General features: G+C 46.8%; 3 non-coding genes across 3 annotated transcripts; all 3 read left to right on the top strand.

Moving 5' to 3' along the window:
- Positions 1-2,385: 2,385 nt before the first annotated feature.
- On the top strand, positions 2,386-2,502 carry LOC132484834 (U5 spliceosomal RNA). The gene has a single exon (XR_009531375.1). It is a non-coding gene; the product is annotated as a U5 spliceosomal RNA (small nuclear RNA).
- Positions 2,503-4,712: 2,210 nt separating this feature from the next.
- Positions 4,713-4,828, top strand: LOC132484831 (U5 spliceosomal RNA). The gene has a single exon (XR_009531372.1). It is a non-coding gene; the product is annotated as a U5 spliceosomal RNA (small nuclear RNA).
- Positions 4,829-15,483: 10,655 nt separating this feature from the next.
- LOC132484852 (U5 spliceosomal RNA) lies at positions 15,484-15,599 on the top strand. The gene has a single exon (XR_009531385.1). It is a non-coding gene; the product is annotated as a U5 spliceosomal RNA (small nuclear RNA).
- The last annotated feature ends 3,075 nt before the right edge of the window (positions 15,600-18,674 follow it).

Genomic DNA, 18,674 nt, shown 5'->3' with positions numbered 1-18,674 from the left:
AAACGCTCTCCCACCTGGATAAAAATGCAGCCTGGGATGCCTCTGGCCACTTGGCAGCTATAGCCTGGTGCCTGCAATCCCCAAGTCTTTCTCCCTTGTTCTTTTATTGTTTGGTTGTGAAAACCTTTTCTTCCTTTTTTTTGAATTCGTGCTGCTTGGTTTTGGGGTCTGAGTGGTTGGCTCCTCCTCATATCTGACTATAGGGGCCTGGTCAGCTGCAGCACAGCTCTCAGTAGTAGCTGGGCTCTTCCCAGGCACAAGCTGGTGGCACCTTAGTGCCAGGATGCCCTGGAAAAAATGCCAGCCTGTGCCTCAGATAGCTTTTCCTGCAGCAAGAAGTGGCTAGGTGAACATTCAGGGTAAAAATGAATGGATGAGGATATTTTAATGAAATTTCCCTGAGCACCAATGGCATTCTCTGCCCACATGGGACCAAGCTCTCCAGGAGACTGGTTCTGCGTCTTCACTTGGCACTAAATGCTTGAGCCTTCACTGATTATGTATCTGCTCCTTGATTATGTATCGGGATCCTTGGTAAAATGAAGATTTATTCACTGAATCACTTTTGTTTTTTTGGCCGTGCCACTCGGCTTGTGGGATCTTAGCTCCCCGACCAGGGATCGAACCTAGGCTGTGGCAGTGAAACACCAAGTGCCGACTGCTGGACCGCCAGGGAATTCCCCAGTGAATCACTTTAAAAAAAATTTATGTATTTCGTTTTATTTTTGGCAGCGTTAGGTCTTTGTTGCTGCGCGCGGGCTTTTCTCTAGTTGCGGCAAGCGGGGGCTACTCTTTGTTGAAGTGGGCGGGCTTCTCATTTGATGGCTTCTCTTGTTTCAGAGCACGGGCTCTAGGCATGCAGGCTTTAGGAGTTGTGGCACTCGGGCTCAGTAGTTGTGGCACACGGGCTGAATTGCTCCTTGGCATGCGGGAACTTCACAGGCCAGGGCTCGAACCCGTGTCCCCTGCATTGGCAGGTGGATTCTTAACCACTCTGCCACCATGTATATACCGAACCCATGACTCTTTAACACGATGTGAGTTACATCCTGCACTGCCTTGTAGCAAATCACCCCCTGTAGCATTTGCATTTCAGAAAAATGGTCGCAGGCCAACAGCCCCGAGAAAAACCGGTCCAGTTACTGGGCTCCCTGATGCCAGCAGTCACTGTTTTGAAATAATGCAGGAAGAAGAAGAATACAAGACCTTCATTATTTCGATCCTTATCATATATGCCAGACTGTGAGCCCCACATATAAAATCTTCTCCAATTCCCGAAGGAGATGGGGGCACAGTTCTTCAGGCGCTAGCCTGCTGTGTCTTCCCTTCTGCCTGGCAGAAAAATAAAGCCATCTCTCTCTTCCTCCAAAATCTCTGTCTCCGTATTTCTGTTAGACATTGGTGCACAGAGAAGCTGATATTTCGGCAACACCATCATGCATCTGCTCTTGCTCTTAAGGCCGGTTGAAGATGGTCCCTTGCTTTTCCCAAGTTCGGTTAGTGATGTGAAATTCTCCTGCCCCTGGCCCTACCTCCTTCCCTGTCCCCAGCCGCGCAGAAGGCAGTTTGTTGGGTGTCTTCTCCAATTCTTCTCCCAGTAGGTTATGTTTACTCCCCAAATCCCTGAGCCATAGGCAGGGGTGCCTACACTCCCAAACCCTGAGTGTCCACCTTCCCTTGCTCTTGTGCTGTGCCTACAGTGGCACCTGGGCTGGGGGGACACTGCCCTTGTCTAGGTTTTTCTAAATGTCTTACTCAAGTTCCAACCTCCAGCTTGTGAGTCAACTGTGTCTCTTTTTTTGGCTTGTAAGCAAGTTTGAAGCTCTGGGCCTGCGGGGAGGTCTGTAATGTGAAATAACTTCTTGTCTTCCCTTTCCCCACATTGTTGTAAATAACTTTTAACGGCCTAACCCCAGATTTGCACTTTTTTTTTTCTAACTGCTAAAACCATTTTCTTCCCCCTGGTCTTACTGTAACATTTGGAAAAGTAATAAATGTCGTCCCTTTAAAAAAAACCAAACAAAATTAAACAGACTTTCTGGTTGGACTCGGCGACTATATTCCTATTTGGCTTCTGCTCCGTCCCCTGGTGGTGGTTCTAGATCGAGCAGGAAAACTAATAAAGGAAGGCATTTGGCGAAGCGCGAGGTTGGTTACTGAGCCTCATTTACATACCCACAGTGCATTGCATTCGGGATCTTGCGTACTTTCAAATGGCTCTAGCCTTCTATTTCTTTTCACTCCCGCCCCCGCTCGAAATTAGGATATTTTCACAGAATTGTGTTAAATAATTGCAGAACTCACTCGTTGTTTGCGGGAAAATAGTTACCATTGGTGTGTTGGGACTTCTAGTTAGGCGAGGACTGTGTGAGAGGTTATAATGCCATAGTCTGGTTTCTCTTCAGAACACATAAATCTTTCGCCTTTTACTAAAGATTTCCGTGGAGAGAAGCAATATCCGAGTTTTTACTCAATTTTTTGAGGTCTTGTTTTTACAAGGCTGACATCTGTGTATAAAGGAGAGAATATTTTGTGCTCTGGTGTATTTTTGCTGATGGTATTCTATCCACTTAAAAAATACGAACGCTGTTTTGACTTAGCTGTAGACCATTTTTGCAATGGTTTGTCCGCGTTTGTTTTTTTCGTTTGTTGTCTTTCCCCGTTGATGTTCGTTGTGTTGGTGTTCTCGCGACAAACGGCGTGATGTCCGTGTGATTTCGGGCCCCGGCAAGTGCCTGGAGTTAAACGGGTTGGCGCAGCGGTGTAATACGGTGGTGAGCCGTGCTTGCGGTTTCTTGACTGTTACTTGTAAACAGCTGCATTTCTCGGTGGGAGCAAGGAGTTGTGTCGTGTTTCTGTGAGGTTCGTTTTCAGGAGGTGGCCTTGGTGTGCACGGTGCAGCTCGTGCTCGCGGAGCCCGTGTGATGTTCTGGAGAGGCGGTAGCGATCCTGGTTTGAGGAAGGCGGCGCCCGGGAAGGAAAAGAAACACGTGCGAGAGAAACGACCCCCGCTTTCTTCGCCCGAGCGGCCCCACAGTTTTAAGGAATTGAAATGCAGAGCTGGAGAAAGCACTTCGTTCTTAGGGCTTCGGGTTTATCTTCGCACGTTGGAGACAACGAGGCACAACAAACTTGAAGTGCTTCTTGTGGCCAGCACGCGGCCTGGCACAGAGCAGTTAGTCGTCCAGTAAACGGTTGCTCGCTGTAGACTATCCGCTTAACGTGGTTTTGGTTCGGTCTTGAATTCACGTTCAGGCTTGGGCACATCTGTTTGCAAAAGTTTTTTCAAGACAGTAGGTGAGCACCTTCGGCGAGGCCCAGCTCTCTGGGAGTGTGGTTCTAACTGCGGCAGTTGTGTAACTTGGCTTTTCAAAAACTTCCCCAAAATTGAAGTATAGTTGGTTGATTTTTGTATGATACATATTTATATATACAATTTCTGATGAGGTAGTTTAGCCTTAAAACTAGAACTGTTAAAAATAAGAAATCCTAGGAATTCTCTCGCGATCCAGTGGTTAGGGCTCCAAGTTTCCACGGTAGAGGGCGCGGGTTCTATCCCTGGTTGGGGAACTGAAACCCAGCAGGCCGCGCGACGCGGCCAAAAAGAAAAAAAAAAAAAAAAAAAAAAAGAAAAGGAAATTCTCAGGATCATTTGTAGTTTCCAGTTTCTAATGTGGATCAAGACATCAAATAATTGCTATAAATTTCAATTTTAGAAGTAAGCTTAGGGCTTCCATGGTGCTACAGGGGTTAAGAATCCGCCTCTCACTGCAGGGGAGACGGGTTCGAGCCCTGGTCCCGGAAGATCCCACATGCCGCGAGGCAACTAAACCCGGGCACCACAACTACTGAGCCTGTATTCATTCTAGAGCCTGCGTGCCACAACTACTGAGCCCGAGTGACACAAGCACTGAAGCCCACGCGCCTAGAGCCCGTGCTCGGCAACAAGAGAAGCCACCGCAGTGAGAAGCCCGCACACCGCAACGAAGAGCAGCCCCCGCTCCACGCAACTAGAGAAAGCCCGCGCGCAGCAACGAAGACCCAACACAACCCCAAAGTAGTACAATACATAAGTTAGACAGACAAAAAAAAGCTTATACTGCATGACAATCAAATGCAATATACAGGGGCTTCTCTGGTGGCGCAGTGGTTGAGAGTCCGTCTGCCGGTGCAGCGGAAATGGGTTCGTGCCCCAGTCCGGGAAAATCCCACATGCCGCGTAGCTGCTGGGCCCGTGAGCCATGGCCGCTGAGCCTGCGGGTCCGGAGCCTGTGCTGCGCAACGGGAGAGGCCAGAACAGTGAGAGGTCCGCGTACCGCTAAAAAAAAAAATAATAATAAATAAATAAATAAAATAAAACAGACTTTCTGGTTGGGCTCGGCGACTATATTCTTATCTGGCTTCTGCTCCGCCCCCTGGTGGTGGCTCTAGACCGAGCAGGAAAACTAATAAATGAAGTCATTTGCCTAAGCGCGAGGTTGGTGACAGCCTCATTTACATACCCACAATGCATTGCATTCGGGATCTTGCCTACTTTCAAAAGGCTCTAACCTTCTATTTCTTTTCACTCCCGCCCCCGCTGGAAATCAGGATATTTTCACAGAATTGTGTGAAATAATTGCAGAACTCACTCGTTGTTTGCGGGAAAATAGTTACCATTGGTGTGTTGGGACTTCGAGTTAGCCGAGGACTGTGTGAGAGGTTATGTTGCCATACTCTGGTTTCTCTTCAGAACGCATAAATCTTTCGCCTTTTACTAAAGATTTCCGTGGAGAGAAACGATTCCGAGTTTTTACTCAATTTTTTGAGGCCTTGTATTTACAAGGCTAATAAATGTGTGCAAAAGAAGATATACTTTGTGCTTTGATGTGTTTCTGGTGGTAGTGTTCTACATGTTAAAAAAGATAAACAATGCTGTTTTGAACTAGTTGTAGACCGTTTTTCTGATGGTGTCTCCGGGTTTGTTTTTCGTTTATGTCGTGTCTCCACACGTTGATGGTTGTTCGTGGTGGTCTCGCGATAAGAAGCGTGATATCCGTGTGATTTTGGACTCCGGCCAAGCATTTGGGCGCCTGCATTTAAACTGGTTGGCGAAGCGCTGTAATACAGTTGCGAGCCTTGCTTTCGGTTTCTGACTGTTATTCATAAACAATTGCACTTATCGATAGGAGTAACGTGTTGTCTCATGTTTCTGTGAGGTTGTTTTTAGGCGAACTTGATGTAGCTGTTGCTCGCGGAGTCCGCGTGGTGTTCTGGGGTGGCGGTATGGATACTGTTTTGAGAAAGGCGACGCCGGGAACAAAAAAAAAAAGGCGCGAGAGAAGCGCCCCCTGTTTTCTTCGCGCGAGCGGACCCACAATTTTAAAGAATTGAAATACTTACAGAACTTGAGAACGCACTTTGTTTTTAGGGCTTCGGGTCTGACTTCGCACGTTGGAGACCACCAGGGACAATAAACTTGATCTGCTTATTTTGCCCGGCACGCGGTCTGGCACAGAGCAGTCAGCCGTCCAGTAGCCGGTTGCTCGCTGCAGACTATTCGCTTAACCTAGCTTTGGTTAGGTCTTGAATTCAAGTTCAGGCTTGGGCACATCTGTATGCAAAAGTTTTTTCCAGGCAGTATGTGCGCACCTCCAGCGAGGCTCACCTCTGTGGGAGTGTGGTTCTAACCGCTGCACTTGTATAACTTGGCTTTTCCAAAAACTTCCAAAAAATTGAAGTATAGTTGGTTGATTTTTGTATGATATATATTTTATATATACTACTTTCTGATGAGGTAGTTTAGCCTTAAAACTAGAACTGTTAAAAATAAGAAATCGTAGGAATTCCCTGGCGGTCCAGTGGTTAGGGCTCCACGTTTCCATGGCAGAAGGCGCAGGTTCCATCCCTGGTTGGGGAACTGAAATTCAGCAGGCCGCGTGTCCCGGCCAAAAAAAAAAAAAAAAAAAGAAATGCTCAAGATCATCTGTAGTTTCCAGTTTCTAATGCGCATCAAGACCGCAAATAATTGCTATAAATTTTAATTTTAGAAGTAAGCTTAGGGCTTCCCTGGTGGTACACGGGTTAAGAATCTGCCTGTCACTGCAGGGGAGATGGGTTCGAGCCCTGGTCCCGGAAGATCCCCCATGCCGTGTGAAGCAACTAAGCTCGGGCACCACAACTAATGAGCCTGAGTGCCACAAGCATTGAAGCCCACGCACCTAGAGCCCATGCTCGGCAACAAGAGAAGCCACCGCAGTGATAAGCCCGCGCACTGCAACGAAGAGCAGACCCCGCTCCACGAAACTACAGAAAACCCGCGCGCAGCTACGAAGACCTAACACAGCCCCAAATAAGTACAATACATAAGTTAGACAAAATAAAAGCTTATACTGCATGACAATCAAATGCAATATACAAACCTTAACTGGATCCTGAACAAAACGCCATAACAAACCAAGAAAAGGAAGGCAGGAAGAAAGCAGAAGGTACACTTTTGGTACCTTTGTGGAAATTTTAGTATGAACTCTATTTCACGTGACATTATCCAATTAATAACCGTATTTGTTTTCTTCTTGCTATAAAAAATTATCACACGCTTAGTGACTTAAAACAACTTCTGGAAGTAAGAAGTCTAGAATTAGGTGTTGACAGGGCTGCCTTCTTTCTAGAGGCTTCAAGGGAGAATCTATTCCCTTGCCTTTAGAAAGCTGGCTTTATTCCTTGGCCTGTGCCCCCTTCCTTGCACTCCAAATCTCTTGCTTCTGTCGTGTCATCTGCTAAATAACTCTGGATCCTCCTGCCGTATAAAGAGCCTCGTAATTACCTGGGGCCCACCTAGATAATCCAGGAGAATCTCCCCATCTCAAGATCCTTAATCACACCTGCAGAATCCCTTTTACCATGTGAAGTAACATATCTACAGGTTCCTGGGATTAGGATGTGGATGTATTTGGAAGCTATGACTCAAATTACCACAATAATGATATAGTAATTATGCAGGAGAACGGCCTTATTCTTAGTAGACGAGTAATGTGAAATATTTAGTAGTGAAATGTCATGATATCTGAAACTTTCAAATAGCCCAGTAAACAGAGAGAGAGAAACAAAATGTGTCATAGGTACTCATTCGTTCAACTTTTTGTAGTTTTGAACTTTTGGAAATAAAACGATGGGGGAAAATAAATGTATAGTAATAAATTTCATGTAACGTATATTTGTTTTGGATAGTTGTATTATACTTAAAATTTCATTTTTATATATTTATTTTGAAAAATATTTATTTATTTGGCTGAAGAATCTGAAGAATCAGAATCTGAAGTTTACAAGGAGCACTCTGGCTACTGTGTTGACAAAGAGAATAGGGCAGAAAGCAGAGTCATCTAGAGGAGAGATGATGGTGGCTTGGACCCGAGTATTAGCAATGGAGGTAGTGAGACATAGTTGGATTCTGGATATATTAGGAAGGTAGAGTCAACAGACAGGATGGATCCAGAGGTTAAAGAGAGACATCAAGGAGAACACCATGATTTTGTTCTGAGTGGCAGGAAGGATGAGTTGCCATCAGTTGAGTTGGGGAAGATGGCACAGGACTGGGAGGTCAGTTTTGGACACTGATGAAATATAAATCCATATTCTAAAGCGAGTCAAGGAAAATTTGAACATAAAAGTTTTCCTCTGCCCTTTGGCCTCCTCTCCTCCCTCTACTGTGCATTGCGTATCTGCACCATGCATCGACCAACCTCCCCATCGGCAGAAATACCTGCTCAACTCTAAAAAGCAACATTCTCTTAGTATCAATGAGGTAAGTCCTTAGGAGATAACCTTCCTTTTTGATCTTGTAAGGGGCCCTGATGACCCATGACCCACTACTTGCTTTGTAGGTGTTGATCTGGATTGTGTGAATGTCACTGTGTATTTCATTTAAGGTACAAAGCCCTGGATAACTGTGCTTTGACCTCTCACAGGCAGAACAGTTCTTGGAGCTTTCTGAGAGGCTGTTCCCGGCTTATACGCCACAATTTAACTCGAATAAAATTTTCCATTGCTTTCTTAGATCAACTGATTAAATTATTCGTCGACAACACAATGACATAGAAATGTTTATCTGGAAATAATAGAACTGTGGGAGCCGTTGCACAGAAGTGGTATTTAAGGCAATGGAATCCCCAGGGTGTAAACGTAGGGATGAGGCTCCAGGTCACAGAGTCCTGCCTCACTCCACCTTGAAGGAAACTGGGTTGAAGAGGAGGAACCAGCAAAAGAGAATGAAAGGAAGCAACCGGAGAGGCAGGAGAAAAACCAGGTCGGTGTGGTGTCCTGGATGGGAGAGCGCAGGGGCCAGCAGGGAGCTGAGGTAAGGCCCGCTCCTCAGGCTGTGCCCTTGAATCTTCTACGACGTTGGTGGTCCTTCCCCTCAGACCAGCTTTTATCCTTGGTGGGCAGAGGCACCCCGACCCATCATCATGACTCTCACTAGATCTCCCTCTGCCCTCCACACACGGACACCAGATAGGTAGCAAGACCGTTTGTTTACTGAACCCTTCCCAGCCAGCTCTCCTTTTCCTCTTCTGGCGGGCAGAACCCCAGCCTCCCACCAAGGGCCAAGAGGAGTCAACCGGAGCTTGGCCCTGGCTCCTTCCTTCTGCCAGGCTTCCCTGCCACACAGCCTCGGCTTCCTGGCTTGCCTTGGAGGCTCTGTTAGTCCTTTGCTTCCACAGCCTCTTTCTGGAAGTGTGTGATGTAGGCCACCTGACCCTGATTACAATGGCCCAAGTAAAAGCTCATGGTGCTGTCGGAGAGGCCACTGAGATACAGCTCTGGGGACAGGGAGATGAGCCTGAGTCTGGGTGCCGCCCGCACCTCTGCCCCAGGCCCCCTCACACCCCACTCACCTTTGGTGACATTGACTTTTTTGGTCGCCAAGATGTCCGCCTGAATGCTGTCTATTTTCACCTCTAAGTCCTCGGCGTTGCCCTGAGGACAGGAGCACGGGGAGCTGGCCTGGATGCCAGGGCAGCCTGGACTTGGAGTTGGGCGTGGGCAGATGGAGGCTGCAGGCTGCGGTCAGGCTCTTAGGCTGACTGGAAGGGCAGGAAAGGGGACGGAAGGGTGCCAGGTGGAGAAGCCCAAGCCAGGGCAGTCCCTCCTGCCGCCGGCGCCCAGGCCGATCTGTGTGTGGGGTGTACCAGGGCAGGGGCCGAGGTGACAAGTGCTATAAAAGGGGTCAGTGGGCTGTGGGAGAGCCTGGGAAGATGGCAGAGGACTGAATATTTTTGTAAAGAGAAAGGAACCCCAGACAGGCAGAGCTGGAAGCGGGCAGGTAATGTGGTGTGATAGGACAGCGGGTGAACACAAGTGCTTGCTGCATGGAAGACAGGGCTTAGAGATGAGCTGTCCCCCCAGCTGCAGAGTCAAGTGCTTTTGGCCCCTCCACTTCTAGCTCATCTGCATACCAGAATGCAGTGTAGACTATGTGAGAAATATTAACAGTATTACCTGTTTGAAAAACAAAAATTAATGTTTTATTTTCTTTAAAAAAATTTTTTAAAAAATCTATTTATTTCTTTATGGCTGCGTTAGGTCTTTGTTAATGTGCACGGGCCTTCTCGAGTTGTGGCGAGCAGGGGGGCTACTCTTTGTTGCAGTGCGCGGGCTTCTCCTTGCGGTGGCTTCTCTTGTTGTGGCGCACCGGCTCTAGGCGCGGGGGCTTCAGTAATTGTGGCACTCAGGCTCAGTAGTTGTGGTGCACGGGCTTAGTTGCTCAGCAACGTGTGGGATCTTCCCGGACCAGGGTCCGAGCACTTCTCCCCTGTGTTGGCAGGTGGATTCTTAACCACTACGCCACCAGGGAAGTCCCACCTTTTATTTTCTTGTCAGGAGATTTTACCCAGTAAGAACATGTTTAGGGGTAATTCTCTACAATGGAAGACAAGTTTTTGTTGGTAGGTACAAAGGCACCACAAACGTTGGGGGACCAACGAGTATACGGGAGGATGGACATGCAGTGTTCACACATACACATTTCTCCCCAGTTTAATGAAATCTTTTTTGTCTTGGCAAAGACTTTCGTGGAGAGAAACACTTGAGAATTGGTAGTGGAATCTTTTGAGGTTTTACTTAAATAAGCGTTACGTATGTAGGTTTTCAAAGACAAATGGGTGATGTGTAGAAATATAAAGAGGTTCCCAGTTAAGAAATAGCAGATACAGGCAACTTGTTGTTTTAGAAGCTGTTCCAAGTTTAAGTTGTAGGCTGGGAACTGCGTTCTCAGATTCCCTGCCCCCAGCTGTAAGTGAGGCTCTAGAGAAGTTATATAGCAATCTTACTCGTGAAGATAGATGCAAAAATTCTACACAAAATATTAGCAAATTGAGTCTAGCAGTATATAAAAGGAATAATGTGCAATCTAGCAATGCACATATATAATCTTAATAGAAAGAAAGTTTGAAAAAATTGAATCTCAGTGTGGTGAGAGCTATCTACAAAAAAGTATAGCGAAGGTCATACTTAACAGATGAAACCTTGGAAATTTTCCCTTAGGTGAGAAGGCAACCTCCCACACATTCCTCTCCACAAAATCTTTGGTAAAAGGTAAAAGACAAGCCATCTGGGGCTTCCCTAGTGGCACAGTGGTTAAGAATCCGCCTGCCAATGTAGGGGACACGGGTTTGAGCCCTGGCCTGGGAAGATCCCACACGGTGCGGAGCAACTAAGGCCGTGTGCCTCAACTACTGAGCCTGCATGTTAGATCCCGCAAGCCACAACTACTGAACCCGCGTGCCTCAACTACTGAGCCAGCGCTCCACAACAAGAGAAGCCACTGCAAAGAGAATCCCGCGCACCACAACGAAGACCCAACGTCAGCCGAAAGAAAAAAATAGGACAAGTGATGTGAAGAGAGACCAGAGTACACTTAGCTACATTTGCCACTCTTTCCTTAACTGACTGTAACTCTCCAAGACTGGTGTCTATTCCTGTGCTATGGCCACTACTGCAGGATAATCTGTGAAAGGGATTTTTTGAAAAGATGTACTATCTTTTTCTAATCTCTGGAAGAGTTTAAGACTATAATTTTTTCTTGAACGTTTGATAGAATTCTCTGAAACTTCTGATCTTATGGAAAAAATTAATTACTGATTCATATTCTTTAATGGTTAGAGGATAGGGTGGGTTTTCTACTTCCCGAGTATGTTTTGGTAAATTATATTCTCTCGCTGTTTTCATCGAAATTTTCAAACATATTGCAAGAACTTTTCATAATGTCATTAAAAAATCATTTTAATGAATGTACCATCTATAATGATGTCTCCTTTTATAGTCTTCATATTGATTATATGGGTTTTCTCTTTTTGCATCAGTTCCCTTTTCCCCCAAGTCCCATGGGAGTAACACACACACACATGAACGCCTGGTTATGCAATGGATTTTATTACGCAGAGGAACCCTGATTTCAGAGAACCTGAATATTATACAGCAGTCAGTAAGCATGCCTGCCTTTGCTCGAAAGGGGAAACTGTCTTGTGTTCTTTTTTTTTTAAATTTATAGTCTTTATTATTTATTTATTTATGGGTGCATTGGGTCTTCTTTGCTGCGCACGGGCTTTCTCTCGTTGTGGAGAGCAGGGGCTACTCTTCATTGCGGTGCATGGGCTTCTCATCGTGGTGGCTTCTCTTGTTGCAGAGCACAAGGCTCTACGCACGCGGGCTTCAGTAGTTGTGGCATGTAGGCTCAGTAGTTGTGGCTCGCAGGCTTTACAGCACAGGCTCAGGACTTGTGGCACACAGGCTTAGTTGCTCCGTGGCATGTGGGACCAGGGTTCAAACCTGTGTCCCCTACATTGGCAGGCAGATTCTTAACCATTGCGCCACCAGGGGATTTCAGAAACTGTCTTTATTTTCCAAAGCTGTGTGCTAAACAAACATCCTTGAAAAGATAGTCTGTAACAAAGAACAGTTATTATTTCATTTACAAGGTATGCAGAAACGTGGAAGAACTGTAGAGAATCATCTCCTAGGATTATTTTTCTTTTGCTAGAAGTAATCCTGTGGCAGACACAGTGCCTCTGTTCCTGACTTTAGGAGGAAAGCATTCAGTCTTTAGTTATTAAGTACAATGTTAGCTGTAAATGTTTTTTTTGTAGATGCTTTGTATCATGCTGGGGAAGTTCTTCTCTCACCCTTTCTTTTTCTCCTTCTTTTTTTTTTTCGCCCCCGGCATGCCACATGGCCTGTGGGATCGTAGTTCCCCAACCAGGAATTGAACCCAGGCCCTTGGCAGTGAAATTGTGGAGTCTTAACCACTGAAGCGCCAGGGAATTCCCAGGGAAGCTCTTCTCTAGTACTGTTTTTCTGAGATTCTTAAAGTACGAATGAGTTTTGAATTTTGTCACATGCATTTTCTGCAATGATTGATATACAATAATGTGATTTTCCTTCTTTAGTCTGTTAATTTGGTAGATAAAATTGGTTGACTTTGGGATGTTGAACCAGCCTTGCATTCCTGGAATGAACTCCACTTGGTCTCAGCCTGTTCTTCCCAATCACAGAATCAAAGAGTTACTCTCCCACGAGGAAGATCCTCAAGGATGTGTGGTGCCACCTCTTCCAGTGCTTGGTACTCTGGGGGCAGGCCTCTGGGACAGCCCCTTTCCTCTGTGGGCCAACCTGATTCAGAAACAGCTGGCCACTGCTTCGGCACTTTCTCTTTCATCCAGGTCTCCTGGGGTAGCCCTCATAATCCCAACTACACCCTACCCCAACCTCTTATTGCTCAGATATGGTTCTAATCTGGCATCACAGAGCCAGCAACCCTGTGGAGGGAAAGGGACCAGGACACTGAGCCTCCCCGTCTTCACCCAAACGCTCTCCCACCTGGATAAAAATGCAGCCTGGGATGCCTCTGGCCACTTGGCAGCTATAGCCTGGTGCCTGCAATCCCCAAGTCTTTCTCCCTTGTTCTTTTATTGTTTGGTTGTGAAACCTTTTCTTCCTTTCTTTTGAATTCGTGCTGCTTGGTTTTGGGGTCTGAGTGGTTGGCTCCTCCTCATATCTGACTATAGGGGCCTGGTCAGCTGCAGCACAGCTCTCAGTAGTAGCTGGGCTCTTCCCAGGCACAAGCTGGTGGCACCTTAGTGCCAGGATGCCCTGGAAAAAATGCCAGCCTGTGCCTCAGATAGCTTTTCCTGCAGCAAGAAGTGGCTAGGTGAACATTCAGGGTAAAAATGAATGGATGAGGATATTTTAATGAAATTTCCCTGAGCACCAGTGGCATTCTCTGCCCACATGGGACCAAGCTCTCCAGGAGACAGCTACCTGGTTCTGCGTCTTCACTTGGCACTAAATGCTTGAGCCTTCACTGATTATGTATCTGCTCCTTGATTATGTATGGGGATCCTTGGTAAAAATGAAGATTTATTCACTGAATCACTTTTGTTTTTTTGGCCGTGCCACTCGGCTTGTGGGATCTTAGCTCCCCGACCAGGGATCGAACCTGGGCCGCGGCAGTGAAAGCACCGAGTCCTAACTGCTGGACCGCCAGGGAATCCCCCACTGAATCACTTTAAAATAAATAAATAAATTTATGTATTTCCTTTTATTTTTGGCTGCGTTGGGTCTTTGTTGCTGCGCGCGGGCTTTTCTCTCGTTGCGGCGAGCGGGGGCTACTCTTCGTTGAAGTGCGCGCGCTTCTCATTGGGTGGCTTCTTTTGTTGCAGAGCACGGGCTCTAGGCACGCGGGCTTCAGGAGTTGTGGTACTCGGGCTCAGGAGTTGTGGCACACGGGCTGAGTTGCTCCTTGGCATGTGGGAACTTCCCGGGCCAGGGCTCGAACCCGTGTCCCCTGCATTGGCAGGTGGATTCTTAACCACTGTGCCACCAGGGACATCCCAAACCTATGACTCTTTAACACTATGTGAATTACATCCTGCACTGCCTTGTAGCAAATCACCCCCTGTAGCATTTGCATTTCAGAAAAATGGGCGCAGCAGGCCAACAGCCCCGAGACAAACCGACCCAGTTACCGGGCTGCCTGATGCCAGCAGTCACGGTTTAGAAATAATGCAGGAAGAAGACGAACGCAAGACCTTCACTATTTTGATCCTTATCATATATGCCAGGCTGCGAGCCCCACATATAAAATCTTTTCCGATTCCCGAAGGAGATGGGCGCACAGTTCTTCAGGCGCTAGCCTGCTGTGTCTTCCCTTCTGCCTGGCAGAAAAATAAAGCCATCTCTCTCTTCCTCCAAAATCTCTGTCTCCGTATTTCTGTTCGGCAGTGGTGCACAGGGAAGCTGATATTTCGGCAACACCATCATCCATCTGCTCTTGCTCTTAAGGCCAGTTGAAGATGGTCCCTTGCGGTTTCCCAAGTTAGGTTAGTGATGTGAAATTCTCCTGCCCCTGGCCCTACCTCCTTCCCTGTCCCCAGCCGCGCAGAAGGCAGTTTGCTGGTTGTCTTCCCCGATTCTTCTCCAAGTAGGTTATGTTTACTCCCCAAATCCCTGAGCCAGAGGCGGGGGTGCCTACACTCCCAAACCCTGAGTGTCCACCTTCCCCTGCTGTCTGTAGTCTCTTGTGCTGTGCCTACAGTGGCACCTGGGCTGGGGAGGACGCTGCCCTTGTCTAGGTTTTTCTAAGTGTGTTACTCAAGTTCCAACCTCCAGCTTGTGAACCAACTGTGTCTCTTTTTTGACTTGTAAGCAAATATTAAGCTTTGGGGTTGGGGAGAGGTCTGTAATGTGAAGAAACTTCTTGTCTTCCCTCCCCCCACATTGTTGTAAATAACTTTTTTTTTTTTTTTTTTTTTTTTGCGGTACCCGGGCCTCTCACTGCTGTGGCCTCTCCCGTTGCGGAGCACAGGCTCCGGACGCACAGCCTCAGCGGCCATGGCTCACGGGCCCAGCCGCTCCGCGGCATGTGGGATCTTCCCGGACCGGGGCACGAACCCGTGTGCCCTGCATTGGCAGGCGGACTCCCAGCCAAGGCGCCACCAGGGTAAGCCCTGTTGTAAATAACTTTTTACGGCGAAACCCCAGATTTGCACTTTTTTTTTTTTCTAACTGCTAAGACCATTTTCTTCCTCCTGGTGTTACTGTAACATTTGGAAAAGGAATAAATGTCGTCCCTTTAAAAAAAAGAAAAACAAAATAAAACAGACTTTCTGGTTGGACTCGGCGACTATATTCTTATCTGTCTTCTGCTCCGCCCCCTGGTGGTGGCTCTAGACCGAGCAGGACAACTAATAAAGGAAGGCATTTGCCAAAGCGCGGGGTTCGTGACCCTGCTTCATTTACATACCCACAGTGCATTGCAGTCGGGATCTTGCCTCCTTTCAAAAGCTAGATTCTTCTATTTCTTTTGACTCCCGCTCCCGCTCGAAATCAGGGTATTTTTAGAGAATTTTCTGAAATAATGGCAGGACTCACTCGTTGTGTGGGGATAAATAGTTACCGTTGGTTCCTTGGGACTTCCAGTTAGCCGAGGACTGTGTGAGAGGTTATACCATTCTGTGGTTTTTCTTGAAAACGTGTAAGTTTTTCGCCTTTTACTAAAGATTTCGGTGGACAGGAACAATTCCGAGTGACGCATCAATTTTTGGGGCCCTTGTCTTTACAAGGCTAATAAGTTTGTGCAAAAAAAAGAACGTTTTGTGCTTTGGTGTGTGTCTGCTCCTAGTTTTCAACGAGCTGGAAAAGGTGTCGATTTTGTTTTCACTTTATTGTAGGCCGTTTTTGTGGTGGTGTGTGCGGATTTGTTTTTCTCGCTGGATTCTTTTCCGTGTGTTGCGTTTTCACCTTGATGGTTGGTTTGTTGGTATTCTCGCGTTGAGAAGTATCACGTCCGTGTGGTTTCGGAACCCGGCCAAGCGCCTGCAGTCAAAGCAGAGTCAAAGCGAGCTCGGTGTAATATAGGGGTGATCCGTGCTTGCGATTTCGTGGCTGTCATTCGTGGGCAGCTGGACTCCTCGTGGGGAGCAAGGTGTTATGTCATATTCCTGTGAGGTTGTCTGCAGAAAGCGAGCCTGTTGTGGACCGTGCAGCTGGTGTTCGCACAGTTGTGTGGTATTGGTCCTGGTTCGAGGAAGGCGGAACCCGGGAGTGGGACGGGGAAGAAAAGAAGCAGGCGTGAGAGAATCGGTCCCCGCTTCCTTAACGCGAGCGCCCCCCTCAACCCCCCACCCTGTTATAAGGAATTCAAATACTCACAGAGCTGGAGAACACACTTTGGTCCTAGGGCTTCGGGTTTTTATGTTGGCACGTTGGAGACCACCAGACATTAAACTTGAATTGCTTCTTGTGCCCGGCACGGTGCCTGGCACAGAGCAGTCAGTCGTCCAATAGACGGTTGCTAGCTGTAGACTAATCCCTTAACCTGGCTTTGGTTCGGGTCTTGAATTCAAGTTCAGGCTTGGGCACCTTTGTTTGCAAAGGTTTTTCAAGGCAGTAGGTGAGCACCTCGGGCGTGACCCTCCTCTCTGGGACTGTGGTTCTAACTGCTGCACTTGTGTAACGTGGCTTTTTAAAACACTTCCAAAAAATTGAAGTATAGTTGGTTGATTTCCGTATAATATATATTTATATTCATACTTTCTGATGAGGTAGTTTAGCCTTAAAACTAGAACTGTTTAAAATAAGAAATCCTAGGAATTCTCTGGCGCTCTAGGAGTTAGGGCTCCACGCTTCCACTGGAGAGGGCGTGGGTTCTATCCCTGGTTGGGGAACTGAAACCCAGCAGGCCGTGCGGCGCGGCTCCCCCACAAAAAAGAAGAGGAAACGTTCTCAAGACCATCTGAAGTTTCCAGTTTCTAATGTGGATCAAGACAGCAAGTAATTGCTGTAAATTTTAACTTTAGAAGTAAGCTTAGGGCTTTCCTGGTGGTGCAGGGGTTAAGAATCCGCCTGCCACGGCAGAGGACACGGGTTCGAGCGCTGGTCCCGGAAGATCCCACATGCCGCGGAGCAACTAAGCCCGGGTACCGCAACTATTGAGCCTGTATTCTAGAGCCTGCGTGCCACAACCTATGAGCCCGAGTGACACAAGCACTGAAGCCCACGTGCCTAGAGCCCGTGCTCGGCAACAAGAGAAGCCACCGCAGTGAGAAGCCCGCACAGCGCAACGAAGAGCAGCCCCCGCTCCACGCAACTAGAGAAAGCCCGCGCGCAGCAACGAAGAGCCAACACAGCCCAAAATATGTACAATACATAAGTTAGACAGACAAAAAAAAGCTTATACTGCATGACAATCAAATGCAATATACAAACCTTAACTGGATCCTGAACAAACACCCCAGAACACACCAAGAAAAGGAAGGCAGGAAGAAAGGAGAAGGTACACTTTTGGTACCCTTGTGGAAATTTTAGTATGTACTCTATTTCACGTGACGCTATTCAGTTAATAATTGTATTTGTTTTCTTGCTGCTGTAACAAATTATCACACGCTTAGTGACTTAAAACAACTTCTGGAGGCCAGGAGTGAAGAATTAAGGTGTTGACAGGGCTGCATTCTTTCTAGAGGCTTCCAGGGAGAATCTGTTCCCTTGCCTTTAGAAAGCTGGCTTCATTCCTTGGCCTGTGACCCCTTCCTTGCGCTCCAAATCTCTTGCTTCTGTCGTGTCATCTCCTAACTCTGGATCCTCCTGCCGTAAAAAGACCCTCGTAATTACCTGGGGCCCACCTAGATAATCCAGGAGAATCTCCCCATCTCAAGATCCTTCATCACACCTGCAAAATCCCTTGTACCATGTGAAGTAACATATCTACAGGTTCCTGGGATTAGGATGTGGATGTATGTGGAGGCGATGACTCACACTACCACAATAATGATCTAGTAATTATGGAGGAGAACGGCCTTATTCTTAGTAGACACGTAATGTGAAATATTTAGTAGTGAAATGTCATGATATCTGAAACTTTCAAATAGCCCAGTAAAGAGAGCGAGAGAAAGAAAATGGGTCATAGGTACTCATTCTTTCAACTTTTTGTAGTTTTGAACTTTTGGAAATGGGAATGTGGGAATGTGAATTGGTACAGCCACTATGGAGAACGGTATGGAGGTTCCTTAAAAAACTACAAATAGAACTACCATATGACCCAGCAATCCCACTACTGGGCATATACCCTGAGAAAACCATAATTCAAAAAGAGACATGTACCAAAATGTTCATAGCAGCCCTATTTACAATAGCCCGGAGATGGAAACAACCTAAGTGTCCATCATCGGATGAATGGATAAAGAAGATGTGGCACATATATACAATGGAATATTACTCAGCCATAAAAAGAAATGAAATTGAGCTATTTGTAATGAGGTGGATGGACCTAGAGTCTGTCATACAGAGTGAAGTAAGTCAGAAAGAGAAAGACAAATACTGTATGCTGACACATATATATGGAATTTAAGGAAAAAAATGTCATCAAGAACATAGGGGTAAGACAGGAATAAAGACACAGACCTACTAGAGCATGGACTTGAGGATATGGGGAGGGGGAAGGGTAAGCTGTGACAAAGTGAAAGAGCGGCATGGACATAGATACACTACCAAACGTAAGGTAGATAGCTAGTGGGAAGCAGCCGCATAGCACAGGGAGATCAGCTCGGTTCTTTGTGACCGCCTGGAGGGGTGGGATAGGGAGGGTGGGAGGGAGACGCAAAAGGGAGGGGATATGGGAACATATGTATATGTATAACTGATTA

Source organism: Mesoplodon densirostris, chromosome 2 (genome assembly GCF_025265405.1).
Source record: "Mesoplodon densirostris isolate mMesDen1 chromosome 2, mMesDen1 primary haplotype, whole genome shotgun sequence".
Classification (NCBI taxonomy): Eukaryota; Metazoa; Chordata; class Mammalia; order Artiodactyla; family Ziphiidae; genus Mesoplodon; species Mesoplodon densirostris.
This window is presented reverse-complemented; position numbering and strand designations above follow the sequence as displayed.